Source organism: Nothobranchius furzeri, chromosome 17, assembly GCF_043380555.1.
Source record: "Nothobranchius furzeri strain GRZ-AD chromosome 17, NfurGRZ-RIMD1, whole genome shotgun sequence".
In the NCBI taxonomy this organism is placed as follows: domain Eukaryota; kingdom Metazoa; phylum Chordata; class Actinopteri; order Cyprinodontiformes; family Nothobranchiidae; genus Nothobranchius; species Nothobranchius furzeri.
In genome coordinates, this window is record NC_091757.1 from 18,567,646 (window position 1) to 18,594,354 (window position 26,709).

Sequence of the window (26,709 nt, forward strand, 5' to 3'; positions counted from 1 at the left end):
ATGTGGAAAGACGCTCCTCGGGGCGCGTCTTGCTTGGGCCTCTCTCCTGGAGGCCCTCTGTCAGACCCAGTGTTGACATGTGGAAAGACGCTCCTCCGGGCGCATCTTGCTTGGGCCTCTCTCCTGGAGGCCCTCAGTCAGACCCATTGTTGACATGTGGCAAGACGCTCCTCGGGGCGCGTCTTGCTTGGGCCTCTCTCCTGGAGGCGCTCAGTCAGAGCCAGTGTTGACATGTGGCAAGACTCTCCTCGGGGCGCGTCTTGCTTGGGCCTCTCTCCTGGAGGCGCTCAGTCAGACCCAGTGGTGACACGTGGAAAGACGCTCCTCCGGGCGCGTCTTGCTTGGGCCTCTCTCCTGGAGGCGCTCAGTCAGACCCAGTGTTGACACGTGGCAAGACGCTCCTTGGGGCGCGTCTTGCTTGGGCGTCTCTCCTGGAGATGCTCAGTCAGACCCAGTGTTGGCATGTGGCAAGACACTCCTCGGGGCGCGTCTTTGTTGGGCCTCTCTCCTGGAGGCGCTCATTCAGACCCAGTGGTGACATGTGGCAAGACGCTCCTCGGGGCGCGCATTGCTTGGGCCTCTCTCCTGAATGCCCTCTGTCAGACCGAGTGTTGACATGTGGCAAGACTCTCCTCGGGGCGCGTCTTGCTTGGGCTTCTCTCATGGAGGCCCTCAGTCCGACCCAGTGTTGACATGTGTCAAGACGCTCCTCGGGGCGCGTCTTGCTTGGGCCTCTCTCCTGGAGGCCCTCTGTCAGACCCAGTGTTGACATGTGTCCAGACGCTCCTCGGGGCGCTTCTTGCTTGGGCCTCTCTCCTGGAGGCCCTCTGTCAGACCCAGTGTTGACATGTGGCAAGACACTCCTCCGGGCGCATCTTGCTTGGGCCTCTCTCCTGGAGGCCCTCAGTCAGACCCATTGTTGACATGTGGCAAGACGCTCCTCGGGGCGCGTCTTGCTTGGGCCTCTCTCCTGGAGGCGCTCAGTCAGACCGAGTGCTGACATGTGGCAAGACGCTCCTCAGGCCGCGTGTTGCTTGGGCTTCTCTCCTGGAGGCCCTCAGTCAGACCCATTGTTGACATGTGGCAAGACGCTCCTCGGGGCGCGTCTTGCTTGGGCTTCTCTCCTGGAGGCGCTCAGAAAGACCCATTGTTGACATGTGACAAGACGCTCCTCGGGGCGCGTCTTGCTTGGGCCTCTCTCCTGGAGGCGCTCAGTCAGAACCAGAGGTGACATGTGGCAAGACGCTCCACAGGGCGCGTCTTGCTTGGGCCTCTCTCCTGGAGGCCCTCTGTCAGACCCAGTGTTGACAAGTGGCAAGACGCTCCTCCGGGCGCATCTTGCTTGGGCCTCTCTCCTGGAGGCCCTCAGTCAGACCCATTGTTGACATGTGGCAAGACGCTCCTCGGGGCGCGTCTTGCTTGGGCCTCTCTCCTGGAGGCGCTCAGTCAGACCGAGTGCTGACATAAGGCAAGACGCTCCTCGGGGCGCGTCTTGCTGGGGCCTCTCTCCTGGAGGCGCTCAGTCAGACCCAGTGCTGACATGTGGCAAGACGCTCCTCGGGGCGCGTCTTGCTTGGGCCTCTCTCCTGGAGGCGCTCAGTCAGACTGAGTAGTGAAATGTGGCCTGACGTTCCTCGGGGCGCGTCTTGCTTGGGCCTCTCTCCTGGAGGCGCTCAGTCAGACCCAGTGGTGACATGTGGCAAGACACTCCTCGGGGCGCGTCTTGCTTGGGCCTCTCTCCTGGAGGCCCTCTGTCAGACCCAGGGTTGACATGTGTCAAGACGCTCCTCGGGGCGCAGTCTTGCTTGGGCTTCTCTCCTGGAGGCCCTCAGTCAGACCCATTGTTGACATGTGGCAAGACGCTCCTCGGGGCGCGTCTTGCTTGGGCTTCTCTCCTGGAGGCGCTCAGACAGACCCAGTGTTGACATGTGGAAAGACGCTCCTCCGGGCGCATCTTGCTTGGGCCTCTCTCCTGGAGGCCCTCAGTCAGACCCATTGTTGACATTTGGCAAGACGCTCCTCGGGGCGCGTCTTGCTTGGGCCTCTCTCCTGGAGGCGCTCAGTCAGACCCAGTGTTGACATGTGGCAAGACGCTCCTCGGGGCGCGTCTTGCTTGGGCCTCTCTCCTGGAGGCGCTCAGTCAGACCCAGTGGTGACACGTGGAAAGACGCTCTTCGGGGCACGTCTTGCTTGGGCCTCTCTCCTGGAGGCGCTCAGTCAGACCTAGTAGTGACATGTGGCAAGACGCTCCTCGGGGCGCGTCTTGCTGGGGCTTCTCTCATGGAGGCACTCAGTCAGACCCAGTGTTGACATGTGGCAAGACGCTCCTCGGGGCGCGTGTTGCTTGGACCTATCTCCTGGAGGCGCTCAGTCAGACCGAGTAGTGACATGTGGCAAGACGCTCCTCGGGGCACGTCTTGCTTGGGCCTCTCTCCTGGAGGCGCTCAGTCAGACCCAGTGTTGACATGTGGCAAGACGCTCCTCGGGGCGCGTCTTGCTTGGGCTTCTCTCCTGGAGGCCCTCAGTCAGACCCATTGTTGACATGTGGCAAGACGCTCCTCGGGGCGCTTCTTGCTTGGGCCTCTCTCCTGGAGGCGCTCAGTCAGACCCAGTGTTGACATGTGGCAAGACGCTCCTCGGGGCGCGTCTTGCTTGGGCCTCTCTCCTGGAGGCGCTCAGTCAGACTGAGTAGTGACATGTGGCCTGACGTTCCTCGGGGCGCGTCTTGCTTGGGCCTCTCTCCTGGAGGCGCTCAGTCAGACCCAGTGGTGACATGTGGCAAGACACTCCTCGGGGCGCGTCTTGCTTGGGCCTCTCTCCTGGAGGCCCTCTGTCAGACCCAGTGTTGACATGTGGCAAGACGCTCCTCGGGGCGCGTCTTGCTTGGGCTTCTCTCCTGGAGGCCCTCAGTCAGACCCATTGTTGACATAAGGCAAGACGCTCCTCGGGGCGCGTCTTGCTGGGGCCTCTCTCCTGGAGGCGCTCAGTCAGACCCAGTGTTGACATGTGGCAAGACGCTCCTCGGGGCGCGTCTTGCTTGGGCCTCTCTCCTGGAGGCGCTCAGTCAGACTGAGTAGTGACATGTGGCCTGACGTTCCTCGGGGCGCGTCTTGCTTGGGCCTCTCTCCTGGAGGCGCTCAGTCAGACCCAGTGGTGACATGTGGCAAGACACTCCTCGGGGCGCGTCTTGCTTGGGCCTCTCTCCTGGAGGCCCTCTGTCAGACCCAGGGTTGACATGTGTCAAGACGCTCCTCGGGGCGCAGTCTTGCTTGGGCTTCTCTCCTGGAGGCCCTCAGTCAGACCCATTGTTGACATGTGGCAAGACGCTCCTCGGGGCGCGTCTTGCTTGGGCTTCTCTCCTGGAGACGCTCAGACAGACCCAGTGTTGACATGTGGAAAGACGCTCCTCCGGGCGCATCTTGCTTGGGCCTCTCTCCTGGAGGCCCTCAGTCAGACCCATTGTTGACATTTGGCAAGACTCTCCTCGGGGCGCGTCTTGCTTGGGCCTCTCTCCTGGAGGCGCTCAGTCAGACCCAGTGTTGACATGTGGCAAGACGCTCCTCGGGGCGCGTCTTGCTTGGGCCTCTCTCCTGGAGGCGCTCAGTCAGACCCAGTGGTGACACGTGGAAAGACGCTCTTCGGGGCACGTCTTGCTTGGGCCTCTCTCCTGGAGGCGCTCAGTCAGACCTAGTAGTGACATGTGGCAAGACGCTCCTTGGGGCGCGTCTTGCTGGGGCTTCTCTCATGGAGGCACTCAGTCAGACCCAGTGTTGACATGTGGCAAGACGCTCCTCGGGGCGCGTGTTGCTTGGACCTATCTCCTGGAGGCGCTCAGTCAGACCGAGTAGTGACATGTGGCAAGACGCTCCTCGGGGCACGTCTTGCTTGGGCCTCTCTCCTGGAGGCGCTCAGTCAGACCCAGTGTTGACATGTGGCAAGACGCTCCTCGGGGCGCGTCTTGCTTGGGCTTCTCTCCTGGAGGCCCTCAGAAAGACCCATTGTTGACATGTGGCAAGACGCTCCTCGGGGCGCTTCTTGCTTGGGCCTCTCTCCTGGAGGCGCTCAGTCAGACCCAGTGTTGACATGTGTCAAGACGCTCCTCGGGCGTTTCTTGCTTGGGCCTCTCTCCTGGAGGCGCTCAGTCAGACCCAGAGGTGACATGTGGCAAGACGCTCCTCTGGCCTCTCTCCTGGAGGCGCTCAGTCAGACCCAGTGTTGACATGTGGCAAGACGCTCCTCGGGGCGCGTCTTGCTGGGGCTTCTCTCATGGAGGCACTCAGTCAGACCCAGTGTTGACATGTGGCAAGATGCTCCTCGGGGCACGTCTTGCTTGGGCCTCTCTCCTGGAGGCGCTCAGTCAGACCCAGAGGAGACATGTGTCGAGACGCTCCTCGGGGCGCGTCTTGCTTGGGCCTCTCTCCTGGAGGCGCTCAGTCAGACCGAGTGCTGACATGTGGCAAGATGCTCCTCCGGGCGCGTCTTGCTTGGGCCTCTCTCCTGGAGGTGCTCAGTCAGACCCAGTGTTCACATGTGGCAAGACGCTCCTCGGGGCACGTCTTGCTTGGGCCTCTCTCCTGGAGGCGGTCAGTTAAACCCAGTGTTGACATGTGGCAAGACGCTCCTCGGGGCGCGTCTTGCTTGGGCCTCTCTCCTGGAGGCGCTCAGTCAGACCGAGTGCTGACATGTGGCAAGACGCTCCTCGGGGCACGTCTTGCTTGGGCCTCTCTCCTGGAGGCGGTCAGTCATACAGAGTAGTGACATGTGGCAAGACGCGCCTCGGGGCGCGTCTTTCTTGGACCTCTCTCCTGGAGGAGCTCAGTCAGACCCAGTGCTGACATGTGGCAAGAAGGTGCTCGGGGCACGTCTTCCTTGGGCCTCTCTCCTGGAGGCGCTCAGTCAGACCCAGTGTTGACATGTGGCAAGACGCTCCTCGGGGCGCTTCTTGCTTGGGCTTCTCTCCTGGAGGCCCTCAGTCAGACCCATTGTTGACATGTGGCAAGACGCTCCTCGGGGCACGTCTTGCTTGGGCCTCTCTCCTGGAGGCGCTCAGTCAGACCGAGTTGTGACATGTGACAAGACGCTCCTCGGGGCGCGTCTTGCTGGGGCTTCTCTCATGGAGGCACTCAGTCAGACCCAGTGTTGACATGTGGCAAGACGCTCCTCGGGGCGCGTGTTGCTTGGACCTCTCTCCTGGAAGCGCTCAGTCAGACCCAGTGTTGACATGTGTCAAGAAGCTCCTCGGGCGTTTCTTGCTTGGGCCTTTCTCCTGGATGCGCTCAGTCAGACCCAGAGGTGACATGTGGCAAGACGCTCCTCGGGCCTCTCTCCTGGAGGCGCTCAGTCAGACCCAGTGTTGACATGTGGCAAGACGCTCCTCGGGGTGCGTCTTGCTTGGGCCTCTCTCCTGGAGGTGCTCAGTCAGACCCAGTGTTGACATGTGGCAAGACGCTCCTCGGGGCGCTTCTTGCTGGGGCTTCTCTCATGGAGGCACTCAGTCAGACCCATTGTTGACATGTGGCAAGACGCTCCTCGGGGCACGTCTTGCTTGGTTCTCTCTCCTGGAGGCGCTCAGTCAGACCCAGAGGAGACATGTGTCAAGACGCTCCTCGGGGCGCGTCTTGCTTGGGCCTCTCTCCTGGAGGCGCTCAGTCAGACCGAGTGCTGACATGTGACAAGACGCTCCTCCGGGCGCGTCTTGCTTGGGCCTCTCTCCTGGAGGCGCTCAGTCAGACCGAGTGCTGACATAAGGCAAGACGCTCCTCTGGGCGCGTCTTGCTTGGGCCTCTCTCCAGAAGGCCCTCAATCAGACCCAGTGTTGACACGTGGCAAGACGCTCCTCGGGGCGCTTCTTGCTTGGGCCTGTCTCCTGGAGGCGCTCAGTCAGACCCAGTGGTGACAAGTGGCAAGACGCTCCTCGGGGCGCGTATTGCTGGGGCTTCTCTCATGGAGGCACTCAGTCAGACCCAGTGTTGACATGTGGCAAGACGCTCCTCGGGGCGCGTGTTGCTTGGACCTATCTCCTGGAGGCGCTCAGTCAGACCGAGTAGTGACATGTGGCAAGACGCTCCTCGGGGCACGTCTTGCTTGGGCCTCTCTCCTGGAGGCGCTCAGTCAGACCCAGTGTTGACATGTGGCAAGACGCTCCTCGGGGCGCGTCTTGCTTGGGCCTCTCTCCTGGAGGCGCTCAGTCAGACTGAGTAGTGACATGTGGCCTGACGTTCCTCGGGGCGCGTCTTGCTTGGGCCTCTCTCCTGGAGGCGCTCAGTCAGACCCAGTGGTGACATGTGGCAAGACACTCCTCGGGGCGCGTCTTGCTTGGGCCTCTCTCCTGGAGGCCCTCTGTCAGACCCAGGGTTGACATGTGTCAAGACGCTCCTCGGGGCGCAGTCTTGCTTGGGCTTCTCTCCTGGAGGCCCTCAGTCAGACCCATTGTTGACATGTGGCAAGACGCTCCTCGGGGCGCGTCTTGCTTGGGCTTCTCTCCTGGAGACGCTCAGACAGACCCAGTGTTGACATGTGGAAAGACGCTCCTCCGGGCGCATCTTGCTTGGGCCTCTCTCCTGGAGGCCCTCAGTCAGACCCATTGTTGACATTTGGCAAGACTCTCCTCGGGGCGCGTCTTGCTTGGGCCTCTCTCCTGGAGGCGCTCAGTCAGACCCAGTGGTGACACGTGGAAAGACGCTCTTCGGGGCACGTCTTGCTTGGGCCTCTCTCCTGGAGGCGCTCAGTCAGACCTAGTAGTGACATGTGGCAAGACGCTCCTTGGGGCGCGTCTTGCTGGGGCTTCTCTCATGGAGGCACTCAGTCAGACCCAGTGTTGACATGTGGCAAGACGCTCCTCGGGGCGCGTGTTGCTTGGACCTATCTCCTGGAGGCGCTCAGTCAGACCGAGTAGTGACATGTGGCAAGACGCTCCTCGGGGCACGTCTTGCTTGGGCCTCTCTCCTGGAGGCGCTCAGTCAGACCCAGTGTTGACATGTGGCAAGACGCTCCTCGGGGCGCGTCTTGCTTGGGCTTCTCTCCTGGAGGCCCTCAGAAAGACCCATTGTTGACATGTGGCAAGACGCTCCTCGGGGCGCTTCTTGCTTGGGCCTCTCTCCTGGAGGCGCTCAGTCAGACCCAGTGTTGACATGTGTCAAGACGCTCCTCGGGCGTTTCTTGCTTGGGCCTCTCTCCTGGAGGCGCTCAGTCAGACCCAGAGGTGACATGTGGCAAGACGCTCCTCTGGCCTCTCTCCTGGAGGCGCTCAGTCAGACCCAGTGTTGACATGTGGCAAGACGCTCCTCGGGGCGCGTCTTGCTGGGGCTTCTCTCATGGAGGCACTCAGTCAGACCCAGTGTTGACATGTGGCAAGATGCTCCTCGGGGCACGTCTTGCTTGGGCCTCTCTCCTGGAGGCGCTCAGTCAGACCCAGAGGAGACATGTGTCGAGACGCTCCTCGGGGCGCGTCTTGCTTGGGCCTCTCTCCTGGAGGCGCTCAGTCAGACCGAGTGCTGACATGTGGCAAGATGCTCCTCCGGGCGCGTCTTGCTTGGGCCTCTCTCCTGGAGGTGCTCAGTCAGACCCAGTGTTCACATGTGGCAAGACGCTCCTCGGGGCACGTCTTGCTTGGGCCTCTCTCCTGGAGGCGGTCAGTTAAACCCAGTGTTGACATGTGGCAAGACGCTCCTCGGGGCGCGTCTTGCTTGGGCCTCTCTCCTGGAGGCGCTCAGTCAGACCGAGTGCTGACATGTGGCAAGACGCTCCTCGGGGCACGTCTTGCTTGGGCCTCTCTCCTGGAGGCGGTCAGTCATACAGAGTAGTGACATGTGGCAAGACGCGCCTCGGGGCGCGTCTTTCTTGGACCTCTCTCCTGGAGGAGCTCAGTCAGACCCAGTGCTGACATGTGGCAAGAAGGTGCTCGGGGCACGTCTTCCTTGGGCCTCTCTCCTGGAGGCGCTCAGTCAGACCCAGTGTTGACATGTGGCAAGACGCTCCTCGGGGCGCTTCTTGCTTGGGCTTCTCTCCTGGAGGCCCTCAGTCAGACCCATTGTTGACATGTGGCAAGACGCTCCTCGGGGCACGTCTTGCTTGGGCCTCTCTCCTGGAGGCGCTCAGTCAGACCGAGTTGTGACATGTGACAAGACGCTCCTCGGGGCGCGTCTTGCTGGGGCTTCTCTCATGGAGGCACTCAGTCAGACCCAGTGTTGACATGTGGCAAGACGCTCCTCGGGGCGCGTGTTGCTTGGACCTCTCTCCTGGAAGCGCTCAGTCAGACCCAGTGTTGACATGTGTCAAGAAGCTCCTCGGGCGTTTCTTGCTTGGGCCTTTCTCCTGGATGCGCTCAGTCAGACCCAGAGGTGACATGTGGCAAGACGCTCCTCGGGCCTCTCTCCTGGAGGCGCTCAGTCAGACCCAGTGTTGACATGTGGCAAGACGCTCCTCGGGGTGCGTCTTGCTTGGGCCTCTCTCCTGGAGGTGCTCAGTCAGACCCAGTGTTGACATGTGGCAAGACGCTCCTCGGGGCGCTTCTTGCTGGGGCTTCTCTCATGGAGGCACTCAGTCAGACCCATTGTTGACATGTGGCAAGACGCTCCTCGGGGCACGTCTTGCTTGGTTCTCTCTCCTGGAGGCGCTCAGTCAGACCCAGAGGAGACATGTGTCAAGACGCTCCTCGGGGCGCGTCTTGCTTGGGCCTCTCTCCTGGAGGCGCTCAGTCAGACCGAGTGCTGACATGTGACAAGACGCTCCTCCGGGCGCGTCTTGCTTGGGCCTCTCTCCTGGAGGCGCTCAGTCAGACCGAGTGCTGACATAAGGCAAGACGCTCCTCTGGGCGCGTCTTGCTTGGGCCTCTCTCCAGAAGGCCCTCAATCAGACCCAGTGTTGACACGTGGCAAGACGCTCCTCGGGGCGCTTCTTGCTTGGGCCTGTCTCCTGGAGGCGCTCAGTCAGACCCAGTGGTGACAAGTGGCAAGACGCTCCTCGGGGCGCGTATTGCTTGGGCCTCTCTCCTGGATGCCCTCTGTCAGACCCAGTGTTGACATGTGGCAAGACTCTCCTCGGGGCACGTCTTGCTTGGGCTTCTCTCATGGAGGCCCTCAGTCAGACCCAGTGTTGACATGTGTCAAGACGCTCCTCGGGGCGTGTCTTGCTTGGGCCTCTCTCCTGGAGGCGCTCAGTCAGACCCAGTGTTGACATGTGGCAAGACGCTCCTCGGGGCGCTTCTTGCTTGGGCTTCTCTCCTGGAGGCCCTCAGTCAGACCCATTGTAAACATGTGGCAAGACGCTCCTCGGGGCACGTCTTGCTTGGGCCTATCTCCTGGAGGCACTCAGTCAGACCGAGTAGTGACATGTGACAAGACGCTCCTCGAGGCGCGTCTTGCTTGGGCCTCTCTCCTGGAGGCGCTCAGTCAGACCCAGTGTTGACATGTGGCAAGATGCTCCTCGGGGCGCGTCTTGCTTGGGCCTCTCTCCTGGAGGCGCTCAGTCAGACCCAGTGTTCACATGTGGCAAGACGCTCCTCGGGGCGCGTCTCTCTTGGGCCTCTCTCCTGGAGGCGCTCAGTCAGACCCATTGTTGACATGTGGCAAGACGCTCCTCGGAGCACGTCTTGCTTGGGCCTCTCTCCTGGAGGCGCTCAGTCAGACCGAGATCTGACATGTGGCAAGACGCTCCTCGGGGCGCGTCTTGCTTGGGCTTCTCTCCTGGAGGCCCTCAGTCAGACCCATTGTTGACATGTGGCAAGACGCTCCTCGGGGCGCGTCTTATTTGGGCCTCTCTCCTGGAGGCGCTCAGTAAGACCGAGTGCTGACATGTGGCAAGACGCTCCTCGGGGCGCTTCTTGCTTGGGCTTCTCTCCAGGAGGCCCTCAGTCAGACCCATTGTTGACATGTGGCAAGATGCTCCTCGGGGCGCATCTTGCTTGGGCCTCTCTCCTTGAGGAACTCTGTCAGACCCAGTGTTGACATGTGGCAAAACGCTCCTCTGGGCGCGTCTTGCTTGGGCCTCTCTCCTGGAGGCGCTCAGTCAGACCCAGTGTTGACATGTGGCAAGACGCTCCTCGTGCGTTTCTTGCTTGGGCCTCTCTCCCGGAGGCGCTCAGTCAGACCCAGTGTTGAAATGTGACAAGACGCTCCTCGGGGCACGTTTTGCTTGGGCCTCTCTCCTGGAGGTGCTCAGTCAGACCCAGAGGTGACATGTGGCAAGACGCTCCTCGGGGCGCGTCTTGCTTGGGCCTCTCTCCTGGAGAAGCTCAGTCAGACCCAGTGTTGACATGTGGCAAGACGCTCCTCGGGGCACGTCTTGCTTGGGCCTCTCTCCTGGATGCCCTCTGTCAGACCCAGTGTTGACATGTGGCAAGACTCTCCTCGGGGCGCGTCTTGCTTGGGCTTCTCTCATGGAGGCCCTCAGTCAGACCCAGTGTTGACATGTGTCAAGACGCTCCTCGGGGCGTGTCTTGCTTGGGCCTCTCTCCTGGAGGCGCTCAGTCAGACCCAGTGTTGACATGTGGCAAGACGCTCCTCGGGGCACGTCTTGCTTGGGCCTCTCTCCTGGAGGCGCTCAGTCAGACCGAGTAGTGACATGTGGCAAGAGGCTCCTCGGGGCGCGTCTTGTTTGGACCTCCCTCCTGGAGGCGCTCAGTCAGACCGAGTAGTGACATTTGGCAAGACGCTCCTCTGGGCGCGTCTTGCTTGGGCCTCTCTCCTGGAGGAGCTCAGTCAGACCCAGTGGTGACACGTGGCAAGACGCTCCTCGGGGCGCATCTTGCTTGGGCCTCTCTCCTGGAGGCGCTAAGTCAGACCCAGTGTTGACACGTGGCAAGACGCTCCTCGGGGCGCGTCTTGCTTGGGCCTCTCTCCTGGAGGCGTTCAGTCAGACACAGTGTTGACATGTGGCAAGACACTCCTCGGGGCGCGTCTTGCTTGGGCTTCTCTCATGGAGGCCCTCAGTAAGACCCATTGTTGACATGTGGAAAGAAGCTCCTCGGGGCGCGTCTTGCTTTGGCTTCTCTCCTGGAGGCCCTCAGTCAGACCCATTGGTGACATGTGGCAAGACGCTCCTCGGGGCGCGTATTGCTTGGGCCTCTCTCCTGGATGCCCTCTGTCAGACCCAGTGTTGACATGTGGCAAGACTCTCCTCGGGGCGCGTCTTGCTTGGGATTCTCTCATGGAGGCCCTCAGTCAGACCCAGTGTTGACATGTGTCAAGACGCTCCTCGTGGCGTGTCTTGCTTGGGCCTCTCTCCTGGAGGCGCTCAGTCAGACCCAGTGTTGACATGTGGCAAGACGCTCCTCGGGGCGCTTCTTGCTTGGGGTTCTCTCCTGGAGGCCCTCAGTCAGACCCATTGTTGACATGTGGCAAGACGCTCCTCGGGGCACGTCTTGCTTGGGCCTCTCTCCTGGAGGCGCTCAGTCAGACCGAGTAGTAACATGTGGCAAGACGCTCCTCGGGGCGCGTCTTGCTGGGGCTTCTCTCATGGAGGCACTCAGTCAGACCCAGTGTTGACATGTGGCAAGACGCTCCTCGGGGCGCGTGTTGCTTGGACCTCTCTCCTGGGGGCGCTCAGTCAGACCGAGTAGTGACATGTGGCAAGACGCTCCTCGGGGCACGTCTTGCTTGGGCCTCTCTCCTGGAGGCGCTCAGTCAGACCGAGTAGTGACATGTGACAAGACGCTCCTCGGGGCGCGTCTTGCTGGGGCTTCTCTCATGGAGGCACTCAGTCAGACCCAGTGTTGACATGTGGCAAGACGCTCCTCGGGGCGCTTCTTACTTGGACCTCTCTCCTGGAGGTGCTCAGTCAGACCCAGTGTTGACATGTGTCAAGACGCTCCTCAGGCGATTCTTGCTTGGGCCTCACTCCTGGAGGCGCTCAGTCAGACCCAGAGGTGACATGTGTCAAGACGCTCCTCGGGCCTCTCTCCTGGAGGCGCTCAGTCAGACCCAGTGTTGACATGTGGCAAGACGCTCCTCGGGGCGCGTCTTGCTTGGGCCTCTCTCCTGGAGGTGCTCAGTCAGACCCAGTGTTGACATGTGGCAAGACCCTCCTCGGGGCGCGTCTTGCTGGGGCTTCTCTCATGGAGGCACTCAGTCAGACCCAGTGTTGACATGTGGAAAGACGCTCCTCGGGGCGCGTCTTGCTTGGGCTTCTCTCATGGAGGCCCTCAGTCAGACCCAGTGTTGACATGTGTCAAGTCGCTCGTCGGGGCGTGTCTTGCTTGGGCCTCTCTCCTGGAGGCGCTCAGTCAGACCCAGTGTTGACATGTGGCAAGACGCTCCTCGGGGCGCTTCTTGCTTGGGCTTCTCTCCTGGAGGCCCTCAGTCAGACCCATTGTTGACATGTGGCAAGACGCTCCTCGGGGCACGTCTTGCTTGGGCCTCTCTCCTGGAGGCGCTCAGTCAGACCGAGTAGTGACATGTGGCAAGACGCTCCTCGGGGCGCGTCTTGCTGGGGCTTCTCTCATGGAGGCACTCAGTCAGACCCAGTGTTGACATGTGGCAAGACGCTCCTCGGGGCGCGTGTTGCTTGGACCTCTCTCCTGGAGGCGCTCAGTCAGACCGAGTAGTGACATGTGGCAAGACGCTCCTCGGGGCACGTCTTGCTTGGGCCTCTCTCCTGGAGGCGCTCAGTCAGACCGAGTAGTAACTTGTGACAAGACGCTCCTCGGGGCGCGTCTTGCTGGGGCTTCTCTCATGGAGGCACTCAGTCAGACCCAGTGTTGACATGTGGCAAGACGCTCCTCGGGGCGCTTCTTACTTGGACCTCTCTCCTGGAGGTGCTCAGTCAGACCCAGTGTTGACATGTGTCAAGACGCTCCTCGGGCGATTCTTGCTTGGGCCTCTCTCCTGGAGGCGCTCAGTCAGACCCAGAGGTGACATGTGTCAAGACGCTCCTCGGGCCTCTCTCCTGGAGGCGCTCAGTCAGACCCAGTGTTGACATGTGGCAAGACGCTCCTCGGGGCGCGTCTTGCTTGGGCCTCTCTCCTGGAGTCGCTCAGTGAGACCGAGTGCTGACATGTTGCAAGACACTCCTCGGGGCACGTCTTGCTTGGGCTTCTCTCCTGGAGGCCCTCAGTCAGACCCATTGTTGACATGTGGCAAGACACTCCTCGGGGCGCGTCTTATTTGGGCCTCTCTCCTGGAGGCCCTCAGTCAGACCCAGTGTTGACATGTGGCAAGACGCTCCTCGGGGCGCGTCTTGCTTGGGCCTCTCTCCTGGAGGCGCTCAGTCAGACCGAGTGCTGACATGTGGCAAGACGCTCCTCGGGGCGCTTCTTGCTTGGGCCTCTCTCCTGGAGGCGCTCAGTCAGACCAAGTGGTGACATGTGGCAAGACGCTCCTCGGGGCGCGTATTGCTTGGGCCTCTCTCCTGGATGCCCTCTGTCAGACCCAGTGTTGTCATGTGGCAAGACTCTCCTCGGGGCGCGTCTTGCTTGGGCTTCTCTCATGGAGGCCCTCAGTCAGACCCAGTGTTGACATGTGTCAAGACGCTCCTCGGGGCGTGTCTTGCTTGGGCCTCTCTCCTGGAGGCGCTCAGTCAGACCCAGTGTTTACATGTGGCAAGACGCTCCTCGGGGCGCGTCTTGCTTGGGCTTCTCTCCTGGAGGCCCTCAGTCAGACCCATTGTTGACATGTGGCAAGACGCTCCTCGGGGCACGTCTTGCTTGGGCCTCTCTCCTGGAGGTGCTCAGTCAGACCGAGTAGTGACATGTGACAAGACGCTCCTCGGGGCGCGTCTTGCTTGGGCCTCTCTCCTGGAGGTGCTCAGTCAGACCCAGTGTTGACATGTGGCAAGAAGCTCCTCGGGGCGCGTCTTGCTGGGGCTTCTCTCATGGAGGCACTCAGTCAGACCCAGTGTTGACATGTGGCAAGACGCTCCTCGGGGCACGTCTTGCTTGGGCTTCTCTCATGGAGGCCCTCAGTCAGACCCAGTGTTGACATGTGTCAAGACGCTCCTCGGGGCGTGTCTTGCTTGGGCCTCTCTCCTGGAGGCGCTCAGTCAGACCCAGTGTTGACATGTGGCAAGATGCTCCTCGGGGCGCTTCTTGCTTGGGCTTCTCTCCTGGAGGCCCTAAGTCAGACCCATTGTTGACATGTGGCAAGACGCTCCTCGGGGCGCTTCTTACTTGGACCTCTCTCCTGGAGGTGCTCAGTCAGACCCAGTGTTGACATGTGTCAAGACGCTCCTCGGGCGATTCTTGCTTGGGCCTCTCTCCTGGAGGCGCTCAGTCAGACCCAGAGGTGACATGTGTCAAGACGCTCCTCGGGCCTCTCTCCTGGAGGCGCTCAGTCAGACCCAGTGTTGACATGTGGCAAGACGCTCCTCGGGGCGCGTCTTGCATGGGCCTCTCTCCTGGAGTCGCTCAGTGAGACCGAGTGCTGACATGTTGCAAGACACTCCTCGGGGCGCGTCTTGCTTGGGCTTCTCTCCTGGAGGCCCTCAGTCAGACCCATTGTTGACATGTGGCAAGACACTCCTCGGGGCGCGTCTTATTTGGGCCTCTCTCCTGGAGGCCCTCAGTCAGACCCAGTGTTGACATGTGGCAAGACGCTCCTCGGGGCACTTCTTGCTTGGGCCTCTCTCCTGGAGGCGCTCAGTCAGACCAAGTGGTGACATGTGGCAAGACGCTCCTCGGGGCGCGTATTGCTTGGGCCTCTCTCCTGGATGCCCTCTGTCAGACCCAGTGTTGTCATGTGGCAAGACTCTCCTCGGGGCGCGTCTTGCTTGGGCTTCTCTCATGGAGGCGCTCAGTCAGACCCAGTGTTGACATGTGGCAAGACGCTCCTCGGGGCACTTCTTGCTTGGGCCTCTCTCCTGGAGGCGCTCAGTCAGACCAAGTGGTGACATGTGGCAAGACGCTCCTCGGGGCGCGTATTGCTTGGGCCTCTCTCCTGGATGCCCTCTGTCAGACCCATTGTTGACATGTGGCAAGACGCTCCTCGGGGCACGTCTTGCTTGGGCCTCTCTCCTGGAGGCGCTCAGTCAGACCGAGTAGTGACATATGACAAGACGCTCCTCGGGGCGCGTCTTGCTTGGGCCTCTCTCCTGGAGGCGCTCATTCAGACCCAGTGGTGACATGTGGCAAGACGCTCCTCGGGGCGCGTCTTGCTTGGGCCTCTCTCCTGAATGCCCTCAGTCAAACCCAGTGTTGACATGTGGCAAGACTCTCCTCGGGGCACGTCTTGCTTGGGCTTCTCTCATGGAGTTCCTCAGTCCGACCCAGTGTTGTCATGTGTCAAGACGCTCCTCGGGGCACGTCTTGCTGGAGGCGCTCAGTCAGACCCAGAGGAGACATGTGTCAAGACGCTCCTCGGGGCGCGTCTTGCTTGGGCCTCTCTCCTGGAGGCGCTCAGTCAGACCGAGTGCTGACATGTGGCAAGACGCTCCTCCGGGCGCGTCTTGCTTGGGCCTCTCTCCTGGAGGCGCTCAGTCAGACCGAGTGCTGACATAAGGCAAGACGCTCCTCGGGGCGCGTCTTGCTGGGGCCTCTCTCCTGGAGGAGCTCAATCAGACCCAGTGTTGACATGTGGCAAGACTCTCCTCGGGGCGCGTCTTGCTTGGGCTTCTCTCATGGAGGCCCTCAGTCAGACCCAGTGTTGACATGTGTCAAGACGCTCCTCGGGGCGTGTCTTGCTTGGGCCTCTCTCCTGGAGGCGCTCAGTCAGACCCAGTGTTGACATGTGGCAACACGCTCCTCGGGGCGCTTCTTGCTTGGGCTTCTCTCCTGGAGGCCCTCAGTCAGACCCATTGTAAACATGTGGCAAGACGCTCCTCGGGGCACGTCTTGCTTGGGCCTATCTCCTGGAGGCACTCAGTCAGACCGAGTAGTGACATGTGACAAGACGCTCCTCGAGGCGCGTCTTGCTTGGGCCTCTCTCCTGGAGGCGCTCAGTCAGACCCAGTGTTGACATGTGGCAAGATGCTCCTCGGGGCGCGTCTTGCTTGGGCCTCTCTCCTGGAGGCGCTCAGTCAGACCCAGTGTTCAATTGTGGCAAGACGCTCCTCGGGGCGCGTCTCTCTTGGGCCTCTCTCCTGGAGGCGCTCAGTCAGACCCATTGTTGACATGTGGCAAGACGCTCCTCGGAGCACGTCTTGCTTGGGCCTCTCTCCTGGAGGCGCTCAGTCAGACCGAGATCTGACATGTGGCAAGACGCTCCTCGGGGCGCGTCTTGCTTGGGCTTCTCTCCTGGAGGCCCTCAGTCAGACCCATTGTTGACATGTGGCAAGACGCTCCTCGGGGCGCGTCTTATTTGGGCCTCTCTCCTGGAGGCGCTCAGTAAGACCGAGTGCTGACATGTGGCAAGACGCTCCTCGGGGCGCTTCTTGGTTGGGCTTCTCTCCTGGAGGCCCTCAGTCAGACCCATTGTTGACATGTGGCAAGATGCTCCTCGGGGCGCATCTTGCTTGGGCCTCTCTCCTTGAGGCCCTCTGTCAGACCCAGTGTTGACATGTGGCAAAACGCTCCTCTGGGCGCGTCTTGCTTGGGCCTCTCTCCTGGAGGCGCTCACTCAGTCCCAGTGTTGACATGTGGCAAGACGCTCCTCGTGCGTTTCTTGCTTGGGCCTCTCTCCCGGAGGCGCTCAGTCAGACCCAGTGTTGAAATGTGACAAGACGCTCCTCGGGGCACGTTTTGCTTGGGCCTCTCTCCTGGAGGTGCTCAATCAGACCCAGAGGTGACATGTGGCAAGACGCTCCTCGGGGCGCGTCTTGCTTGGGCCTCTCTCCTGGAGAAGCTCAGTCAGACCCAGTGTTGACATGTGGCAAGACGCTCCTCGGGGCACGTCTTGCTTGGGCCTCTCTTCTGGATGCCCTCTGTCAGACCCAGTGTTGACATGTGGCAAGACTCTCCTCGGGGCGCGTCTTGCTTGGGCTTCTCTCATGGAGGCCCTCAGTCAGACCCAGTGTTGACATGTGTCAAGACGCTCCTCGGGGCGTGTCTTGCTTGGGCCTCTCTCCTGGAGGCGCTCAGTCAGACCCAGTGTTGACATGTGGCAAGACGCTCCTCGGGGCACGTCTTGCTTGGGCCTCTCTCCTGGAGGCGCTCAGTCGGACCGAGTAGTGACATGTGGCAAGAGGCTCCTCGGGGCGCGTCTTGTTTGGACCTCCCTCCTGGAGGCGCTCAGTCAGACCGAGTAGTGACATTTGGCAAGACGCTCCTCTGGGCGCGTCTTGCTTGGGCCTCTCTCCTGGAGGAGCTCAGTCAGACCCAGTGGTGACACGTGGCAAGACGCTCCTCGGGGCGCATCTTGCTTGGGCCTCTCTCCTGGAGGCGCTAAGTCAGACCCAGTGTTGACACGTGGCAAGACGCTCCTCGGGGCGCGTCTTGCTTGGGCCTCTCTCCTGGAGGCGTTCAGTCAGACACAGTGTTGACATGTGGCAAGACACTCCTCGGGGCGCGTCTTGCTTGGGCTTCTCTCATGGAGGCCCTCAGTAAGACCCATTGTTGACATGTGGAAAGAAGCTCCTCGGGGCGCGTCTTGCTTTGGCTTCTCTCCTGGAGGCCCTCAGTCAGACCCATTGTTGACATGTGGCAAGACGCTCCTCGGGGCGCGTATTGCTTGGGCCTCTCTCCTGGATGCCCTCTGTCAGACCCAGTGTTGACATGTGGCAAGACTCTCCTCGGGGCGCGTCTTGCTTGGGATTCTCTCATGGAGGCCCTCAGTCAGACCCAGTGTTGACATGTGTCAAGACGCTCCTCGTGGCGTGTCTTGCTTGGGCCTCTCTCCTGGAGGCGCTCAGTCAGACCCAGTGTTGACATGTGGCAAGACGCTCCTCGGGGCGCTTCTTGCTTGGGGTTCTCTCCTGGAGGCCCTCAGTCAGACCCATTGTTGACATGTGGCAAGACGCTCCTCGGGGCACGTCTTGCTTGGGCCTCTCTCCTGGAGGCGCTCAGTCAGACCGAGTAGTAACATGTGGCAAGACGCTCCTCGGGGCGCGTCTTGCTGGGGCTTCTCTCATGGAGGCACTCAGTCAGACCCAGTGTTGACATGTGGCAAGACGCTCCTCGGGGCGCGTGTTGCTTGGACCTCTCTCCTGGGGGCGCTCAGTCAGACCGAGTAGTGACATGTGGCAAGACGCTCCTCGGGGCACGTCTTGCTTGGGCCTCTCTCCTGGAGGCGCTCAGTCAGACCGAGTAGTGACATGTGACAAGACGCTCCTCGGGGCGCGTCTTGCTGGGGCTTCTCTCATGGAGGCACTCAGTCAGACCCAGTGTTGACATGTGGCAAGACGCTCCTCGGGGCGCTTCTTACTTGTACCTCTCTCCTGGAGGTGCTCAGTCAGACCCAGTGTTGACATGTGTCAAGACGCTCCTCAGGCGATTCTTGCTTGGGCCTCGCTCCTGGAGGCGCTCAGTCAGACCCAGAGGTGACATGTGTCAAGACGCTCCTCGGGCCTCTCTCCTGGAGGCGCTCAGTCAGACCCAGTGTTGACATTTGGCAAGACGCTCCTCGGGGCGCGTCTTGCTTGGGCCTCTCTCCTGGAGGTGCTCAGTCAGACCCAGTGTTGACATGTGGCAAGACCCTCCTCGGGGCGCGTCTTGCTGGGGCTTCTCTCATGGAGGCACTCAGTCAGACCCAGTGTTGACATGTGGAAAGACGCTCCTCGGGGCGCGTCTTGCTTGGGCTTCTCTCATGGAGGCCCTCAGTCAGACCCAGTGTTGACATGTGTCAAGTCGCTCCTCGGGGCGTGTCTTGCTTGGGCCTCTCTCCTGGAGGCGCTCAGTCAGACCCAGTGTTGACATGTGGCAAGACGCTCCTCGGGGCGCTTCTTGCTTGGGCTTCTCTCCTGGAGGCCCTCAGTCAGACCCATTGTTGACATGTGGCAAGACGCTCCTCGGGGCACGTCTTGCTTGGGCCTCTCTCCTGGAGGCGCTCAGTCAGACCGAGTAGTGACATGTGGCAAGACGCTCCTCGGGGCGCGTCTTGCTGGGGCTTCTCTCATGGAGGCACTCAGTCAGACCCAGTGTTGACATGTGGCAAGACGCTCCTCGGGGCGCGTGTTGCTTGGACCTCTCTCCTGGAGGCGCTCAGTCAGACCGAGTAGTGACATGTGGCAAGACGCTCCTCGGGGCACGTCTTGCTTGGGCCTCTCTCCTGGAGGCGCTCAGTCAGACCGAGTAGTAACTTGTGACAAGACGCTCCTCGGGGCGCGTCTTGCTGGGGCTTCTCTCATGGAGGCACTCAGTCAGACCCAGTGTTGACATGTGGAAAGACGCTCCTCGGGGCGCTTCTTACTTGGACCTCTCTCCTGGAGGTGCTCAGTCAGACCCAGTGTTGACATGTGTCAAGACGCTCCTCGGGCGATTCTTGCTTGGGCCTCTCTCCTGGAGGCGCTCAGTCAGACCCAGAGGTGACATGTGTCAAGACGCTCCTCGGGCCTCTCTCCTGGAGGCGCTCAGTCAGACCCAGTGTTGACATGTGGCAAGACGCTCCTCGGGGCGCGTCTTGCTTGGGCCTCTCTCCTGGAGTCGCTCAGTGAGACCGAGTGCTGACATGTTGCAAGACACTCCTCGGGGCGCGTCTTGCTTGGGCTTCTCTCCTGGAGGCCCTCAGTCAGACCCATTGTTGACATGTGGCAAGACACTCCTCGGGGCGCGTCTTATTTGGGCCTCTCTCCTGGAGGCCCTCAGTCGGACCCAGTGTTGACATGTGGCAAGACGCTCCTCGGGGCGCGTCTTGCTTGGGCCTCTCTCCTGGAGGCGCTCAGTCAGACCGAGTGCTGACATGTGGCAAGACGCTCCTCGGGGCGCTTCTTGCTTGGGCCTCTCTCCTGGAGGCGCTCAGTCAGACCAAGTGGTGACATGTGGCAAGATGCTCCTCGGGGCGCGTATTGCTTGGGCCTCTCTCCTGGATGCCCTCTGTCAGACCCAGTGTTGTCATGTGGCAAGACTCTCCTCGGGGCGCGTCTTGCTTGGGCTTCTCTCATGGAGGCCCTCAGTCAGACCCAGTGTTGACATGTGTCAAGACGCTCCTCGGGGCGTGTCTTGCTTGGGCCTCTCTCCTGGAGGCGCTCAGTCAGACCCAGTGTTGACATGTGGCAAGACGCTCCTCGGGGCGCGTCTTGCTTGGGCTTCTCTCCTGGAGGCCCTCAGTCAGACCCATTGTTGACATGTGGCAAGACGCTCCTCGGGGCACGTCTTGCTTGGGCCTCTCTCCTGGAGGTGCTCAGTCAGACCGAGTAATGACATGTGACAAGACGCTCCTCGGGGCGCGTCTTGCTTGGGCCTCTCTCCTGGAGGCGCTCAGTCAGACCCAGTGTTGACATGTGGCAAGAAGCTCCTCGGGGCGCGTCTTGCTGGGGCTTCTCTCATGGAGGCACTCAGTCAGACCCAGTGTTGACATGTGGCAAGACGCTCCTCGGGGCACGTCTTGCTTGGGCTTCTCTCATGGAGGCCCTCAGTCAGACCCAGTGTTGACATGTGTCAAGACGCTCCTCGGGGCGTGTCTTGCTTGGGCCTCTCTCCTGGAGGCGCTCAGTCAGACCCAGTGTTGACATGTGGCAAGATGCTCCTCGGGGCGCTTCTTGCTTGGGCTTCTCTCCTGGAGGCCCTCAGTCAGACCCATTGTTGACATGTGGCAAGACGCTCCTCGGGGCGCTTCTTACTTGGACCTCTCTCCTGGAGGTGCTCAGTCAGACCCAGTGTTGACATGTGTCAAGACGCTCCTCGGGCGATTCTTGCTTGGGCCTCTCTCCTGGAGGCGCTCAGTCAGACCCAGAGGTGACATGTGTCAAGACGCTCCTCGGGCCTCTCTCCTGGAGGCGCTCAGTCAGACCCAGTGTTGACATGTGGCAAGACGCTCCTCGGGGCGCGTCTTGCTTGGGCCTCTCTCCTGGAGTCGCTCAGTGAGACCGAGTGCTGACATGTTGCAAGACACTCCTCGGGGCGCGTCTTGCTTGGGCGTCTCTCCTGGAGGCCCTCAGTCAGACCCATTGTTGACATGTGGCAAGACACTCCTCGGGGCGCGTCTTATTTGGGCCTCTCTCCTGGAGGCCCTCAGTCAGACCCAGTGTTGACATGTGGCAAGACGCTCCTCGGGGCGCGTCTTGCTTGGGCCTCTCTCCTGGAGGCGCTCAGTCAGACCGAGTGCTGACATGTGGCAAGACGCTCCTCGGGGCGCTTCTTGCTTGGGCCTCTCTCCTGGAGGCGCTCAGTCAGACCAAGTGGTGACATGTGGCAAGACGCTCCTCGGGGCGCGTATTGCTTGGGCCTCTCTCCTGGATGCCCTCTGTCAGACCCAGTGTTGTCATGTGGCAAGACTCTCCTCGGGGCGCGTCTTGCTTGGGCTTCTCTCATGGAGGCCCTCAGTCAGACCCAGTGTTGACATGTGTCAAGACGCTCCTCGGGGCGTGTCTTGCTTGGGTCTCTCTCCTGGAGGCGCTCAGTCAGACCCAGTGTTGACATGTGGCAAGACGCTCCTCGGGGCGCGTCTTGCTTGGGCTTCTCTCCTGGAGGCCCTCAGTCAGACCCATTGTTGACATGTGGCAAGACGCTCCTCGGGGCACGTCTTGCTTGGGCCTCTCTCCTGGAGGTGCTCAGTCAGACCGAGTAGTGACATGTGACAAGACGCTCCTCGGGGCGCGTCTTGCTTGGGCCTCTCTCCTGGAGGCGCTCAGTCAGACCCAGTGTTGACATGTGGCAAGAAGCTCCTCGGGGCGCGTCTTGCTGGGGCTTCTCTCATGGAGGCACTCAGTCAGACCCAGTGTTGACATGTGGCAAGACGCTCCTCGGGGCACGTCTTGCTTGGGCTTCTCTCATGGAGGCCCTCAGTCAGACCCAGTGTTGACATGTGTCAAGACGCTCCTCGGGGCGTGTCTTGCTTGGGCCTCTCTCCTGCAGGCGCTCAGTCAGACCCAGTGTTGACATGTGGCAAGATGCTCCTCGGGGCGCTTCTTGCTTGGGCTTCTCTCCTGGAGGCCCTCAGTCAGACCCATTGTTGACATGTGGCAAGACGCTCCTCGGGGCACGTCTTGCTTGGGCCTCTCTCCTGGAGGCGCTCAGTCAGACCGAGTAGTGACATGTGACAAGACGCTCCTCGGGGCGCGTCTTGCTTGGGCCTCTCTCCTGGAGGCGCTCATTCAGACCCAGTGGTGACATGTGGCAAGACGCTCCTCGGGGCGCGTCTTGCTTGGGCCTCTCTCCTGAATGCCCTCAGTCAAACCCAGTGTTGACATGTGGCAAGACTCTCCTCGGGGCACGTCTTGCTTGGGCTTCTCTCATGGAGTTCCTCAGTCCGACCCAGTGTTGACATGTGTCAAGACGCTCCTCGGGGCACGTCTTGCTTGGGCCTCTCTCCTGGAGGCGCTCAGTCAGACCCAGAGGAGACATGTGTCAAGACGCTCCTCGGGGCGCGTCTTGCTTGGGCCTCTCTCCTGGAGGCGCTCAGTCAGACCGAGTGCTGACATGTGGAAAGACGCTCCTCCGGGCGCGTCTTGCTTGGGCCTCTCTCCTGGAGGCGCTCAGTCAGACCGAGTGCTGACATAAGGCAAGACGCTCCTCGGGGCGCGTCTTGCTGGGGCCTCTCTCCTGGAGGTGCTCAATCAGACCCAGTGGTGACACGTGGCAAGATGCTTCTCGGGGCGCGTCTTGCTTGGGCCTGTCTCCTGGAGGAGCTCAGTCAGACCCAGTGATGACACGTGGCAAGATGCTCCTCGGTGCGCATCTTGCTTGGGCCTCTCTCCTGGAGGCGCTAAGTCAGACCCAGTGTTGACACGTGGCAAGACGCTCCTCGGGGCGCGTCTTGCTTGGGTCTCTCTCCTGGCGGCGCTCAGTCAGACCCAGTGTTGACATGTGGCAAGACACTCCTCGGGGCGCGTCTTGCTTGGGCCTCTCTCATGGAGGCCCTCTGTCAGACCCAGTGTTGACATGTGTCAAGACGCTCCTCGGGGCGCGTCTTGCTTTGGCCTCTCCTGGAGGCCCTCAGTCAGACCCATTGTTGACATGTGGCAAGACGCTCCTCGGGGCGCGTCTTGCTTGGGCCTCTCTCCAGAAGGCCCTCAATCAGACCCAGTGTTGACACGTGGCAAGACGCTCCTCGGGGCGCTTCTTGCTTGGGCCTCTCTCCTGGAGGCGCTCAGTCAGACCCAGTGGTGACATGTGGCAAGACGCTCCTCGGGGCGCGTATTGCTTGGGCCTCTCTCCTGGATGCCCTCTGTCAGACCCAGTGTTGACATGTGGCAAGACTCTCCTCGGGGCGCGTCTTGCTTGGGCTTCTCTCATGGAGGCCCTCAGTCAGACCCAGTGTTGACATGTGTCAAGACGCTCCTCGGGGCGTGTCTTGCTTGCGCCTCTCTCCTGGAGGCGCTCAGTCAGACCCAGTGTTGACATGTGGCAAGACGCTCCTCGGGGCGCTTCTTGCTTGGGCTTCTCTCCTGGAGGCCCTCAGTCAGACCCATTGTTGACATGTGGCAAGACGCTCCTCGGGGCACATCTTGCTTGGGCCTCTCTCCTGGAGGCACTCAGTCAGACCGAGTAGTGACATGTGACAAGACGCTCCTCGGGGCGCGTCTTCCTTGGGCCTCTATCCTGGAGGCGCTCAGTCAGACCCAGTGTTGACATGTGGCAAGATGCTCCTCGGGGCGCGTCTTGCTTGGGCCTCTCTCCTGGAGGCACTCAGTCAGACCCAGTGTTCACATGTGGCAAGACGCTCCTCGGGGCGCGTCTTGCTTGGGCCTCTCTCCTGGAGGCGCTCAGTCAGACCCATTGTTGACATGTGGCAAGACGCTCCTCGGGGCACGTCTTGCTTGGGCCTCTCTCCTGGAGGCGCTCAGTCAGACCGAGATCTGACATGTGGCAAAACGCTCCTCGGGGCACGTCTTGCTTGGGCTTCTCTCATGGAGGCCCTCAGTCAGACCCAGTGTTGACATGTGTCAAGACGCTCCTCGGGGCGTGTCTTGCTTGGGCCTCTCTCCTGGAGGCGCTCAGTCAGACCCAGTGTTGACATGTGGCAAGATGCTCCTCGGGGCGCTTCTTGCTTGGGCTTCTCTCCTGGAGGCCCTCAGTCAGACCCATTGTTGACATGTGGCAAGACGCTCCTCGGGGCACGTCTTGCTTGGGCCTCTCTTCTGGAGGCGCTCAGTCAGACCGAGTAGTGACATGTGACAAGACGCTCCTCGGGGCGCTTCTTGCTTGGGCCTCTCTCCTGGAGGTGCTCATTCAGACCCAGTGGTGACATGTGGCAAGACGCTCCTCGGGACGCGTATTGCTTGGGCCTCTCTCCTGAATGCCCTCAGTCAAACCCAGTGTTGACATGTGGCAAGACTCTCCTCGGGGCGCGTCTTGCTTGGGCTTCTCTCATGCAGTTCCTCAGTCCGACCCAGTGTTGACATGTGTCAAGACGCTCCTCGAGGCACGTCTTGCTTGGGCCTCTCTCCTGGAGGCGCTCAGTCAGACCCAGAGGAGACATGTGTCAAGACGCTCCTCGGGGCGTGTCTTGCTTGGGCCTCTCTCCTGGAGGAGCTCAGTCAGACCCAGTGGTGACACGTGGCAAGACGCTCCTCGGTGCGCATCTTGCTTGGGCCTCTCTCCTGGAGGCGCTCAGTCAGTCCCAGTGTTGACATGTGGCAAGACACTCCTCGGGGCGCGTCTTGCTTGGGCCTCTCTCATGGAGGCCCTCTGTCAGACCCAGTGTTGACATGTGTCAAGACGCTCCTCGGGGCGCGTCTTGCTTTGGCCTCTCCTGGAGGCGCTCAGTCAGACCGAGTGCTGACATGTGGCAAGAAGCTCCACGGGGCGCGTCTTGCTTGGGCCTCTCTCATGGAGGCCCTCTGTCAGACCCAGTGTTGACATGTGTCAAGACGCTCCTCGGGGCGCGTCTTGCTTGGGCCTCTCTCCTGGAGGCGCTCAGTCAGACCCAGTGGTGACATGTGGCAAGACGCTCCTCGGGGCGCGTATTGCTTGGGCCTCTCTCCTGGATGCCCTCTGTCAGACCCAGTGTTGACATGTGGCAAGACTCTCCTCGGGGCGCGTCTTGCTTGGGCTTCTCTCATGGAGGCCCTCAGTCAGACCCAGTGTTGACATGTGTCAAGACGCTCCTCGGGGCGTGTCTTGCTTGGGCCTCTCTCCTGGAGGCGCTCAGTCAGACCCAGTGTTGACATGTGGCAAGACGCTCCTCGGGGCGCTTCTTGCTTGGGCTTCTCTCCTGGAGGCCCTCAGTCAGACCCATTGTTGACATGTGGCAAGACGCTCCTCGGGGCACGTCTTGCTTGGGCCTCTCTCCTGGAGGCACTCAGTCAGACCGAGTAGTGACATGTGACAAGACGCTCCTCGGGGCGCGTCTTGCTTGGGCCTCTCTCCTGGAGGCGCTCAGTCAGACCCAGTGTTGACATGTGGCAAGATGCTCCTCGGGGCGCGTCTTGCTTGGGCCTCTCTCCTGGAGGCCCTCTGTCAAACCCAGTGTTGACATGTGGCAAGATGCTCCTCGGGGCGCACCTTGCTTGGGCCTCTCTCATGGAGGCCCTCTGTCAGACCCAGTGTTGACGTGTGTCAAGACGCTCTTCGGGGCGCATCTTGCTTTGGCCTCTCTCCTGGAGGCGCTCAGTCAGACCGAGTGCTGACATGTGGCAAGAAGCTCCTCGGGGCGCGTCTTCCTTGGGCTTCTCTCCTGGAGGCCCTCAGTCAGACCCATTGTTGACATGTGACAAGACGCTCCTCGGGGCGCGTATTGCTTGGACCTCTCTCCTGGATGCCCTCTGTCAGACCCAGTGTTGACATGTGGCAAGACTCTCCTCGGGGCGCGTCTTGCTTGGGCTTCTCTCATGGAGGCCCTCAGTCAGACCCAGTGTTGACATGTGTCAAGACGCTCCTCGGGGCGTGTCTTGCTTGGGCCTCTCTCCTGGAGGCGCTCAGTCAGACCCAGTGTTGACATGTGGCAAGACGCTCCTCGGGGTGCTTCTTGCTTGGGCTTCTCTCCTGGAGGCCCTCAGTCAGACCCATTGTTGACATGTGGCAAGACGCTCCTCGGGGCACGTCTTGCTTTGGCCTCTCTCCTGGAGGCACTCAGTCAGACCGAGTAGTGACATGTGACAAGACGCTCCTCGGGGCGCGTCTTGCTTGGGCCTCTCTTCTGGAGGCGCTCAGTCAGACCCAGTGTTGACATGTGGCAAGATGCTCCTCGGGGCGCGTCTTGCTTGGGCCTCTCTCCTGGAGGCGCACAGTCAGACCCAGTGTTCACATGTGGCAAGACGCTCCTCGGGGCGCGTCTTGCTTGGGCCTCTCTCCTGGAGGCGCTCAGTCAGACCCATTGTTGACATGTGGCAAGACGCTCCTCGGGGCACGTCTTGCTTGGGCCTCTATCCTGGAGGCGCTCAGTCAGACCGAGATCTGACATGTGGCAAGACGCTCCTCGGGGCGCGTCTTGCTTGGGCTTCTCTCCTGGAGGCCCTCAGTCAGACCCATTGTTGACATGTGGCAAGACGCTCCTCGGGGCGCGTCTCATTTGGGCCTCTCTCCTGGAGGCGCTCAGTAAGACCGAGTGCTGACATGTGGCAAGACACTCCTCGGGGCGCTTCTTGCTTGGGCTTCTCTCCTGGAGGCCCTCAGTCAGACCCATTGTTGACATGTGGCAAGATGCTCCTCGGGGCGCATCTTGCATGGGCCTCTCTCCTTGAGGCCCTCTGTCAGACCCAGTGTTGACATGTGGCAAAACGATCCTCCGGGCGCGTCTTGCTTGGTCCTCTCTCCTGGAGGCGCTCAATCAGACCCAGTGTTGACATATGGCAAGACGCTCCTAGGGG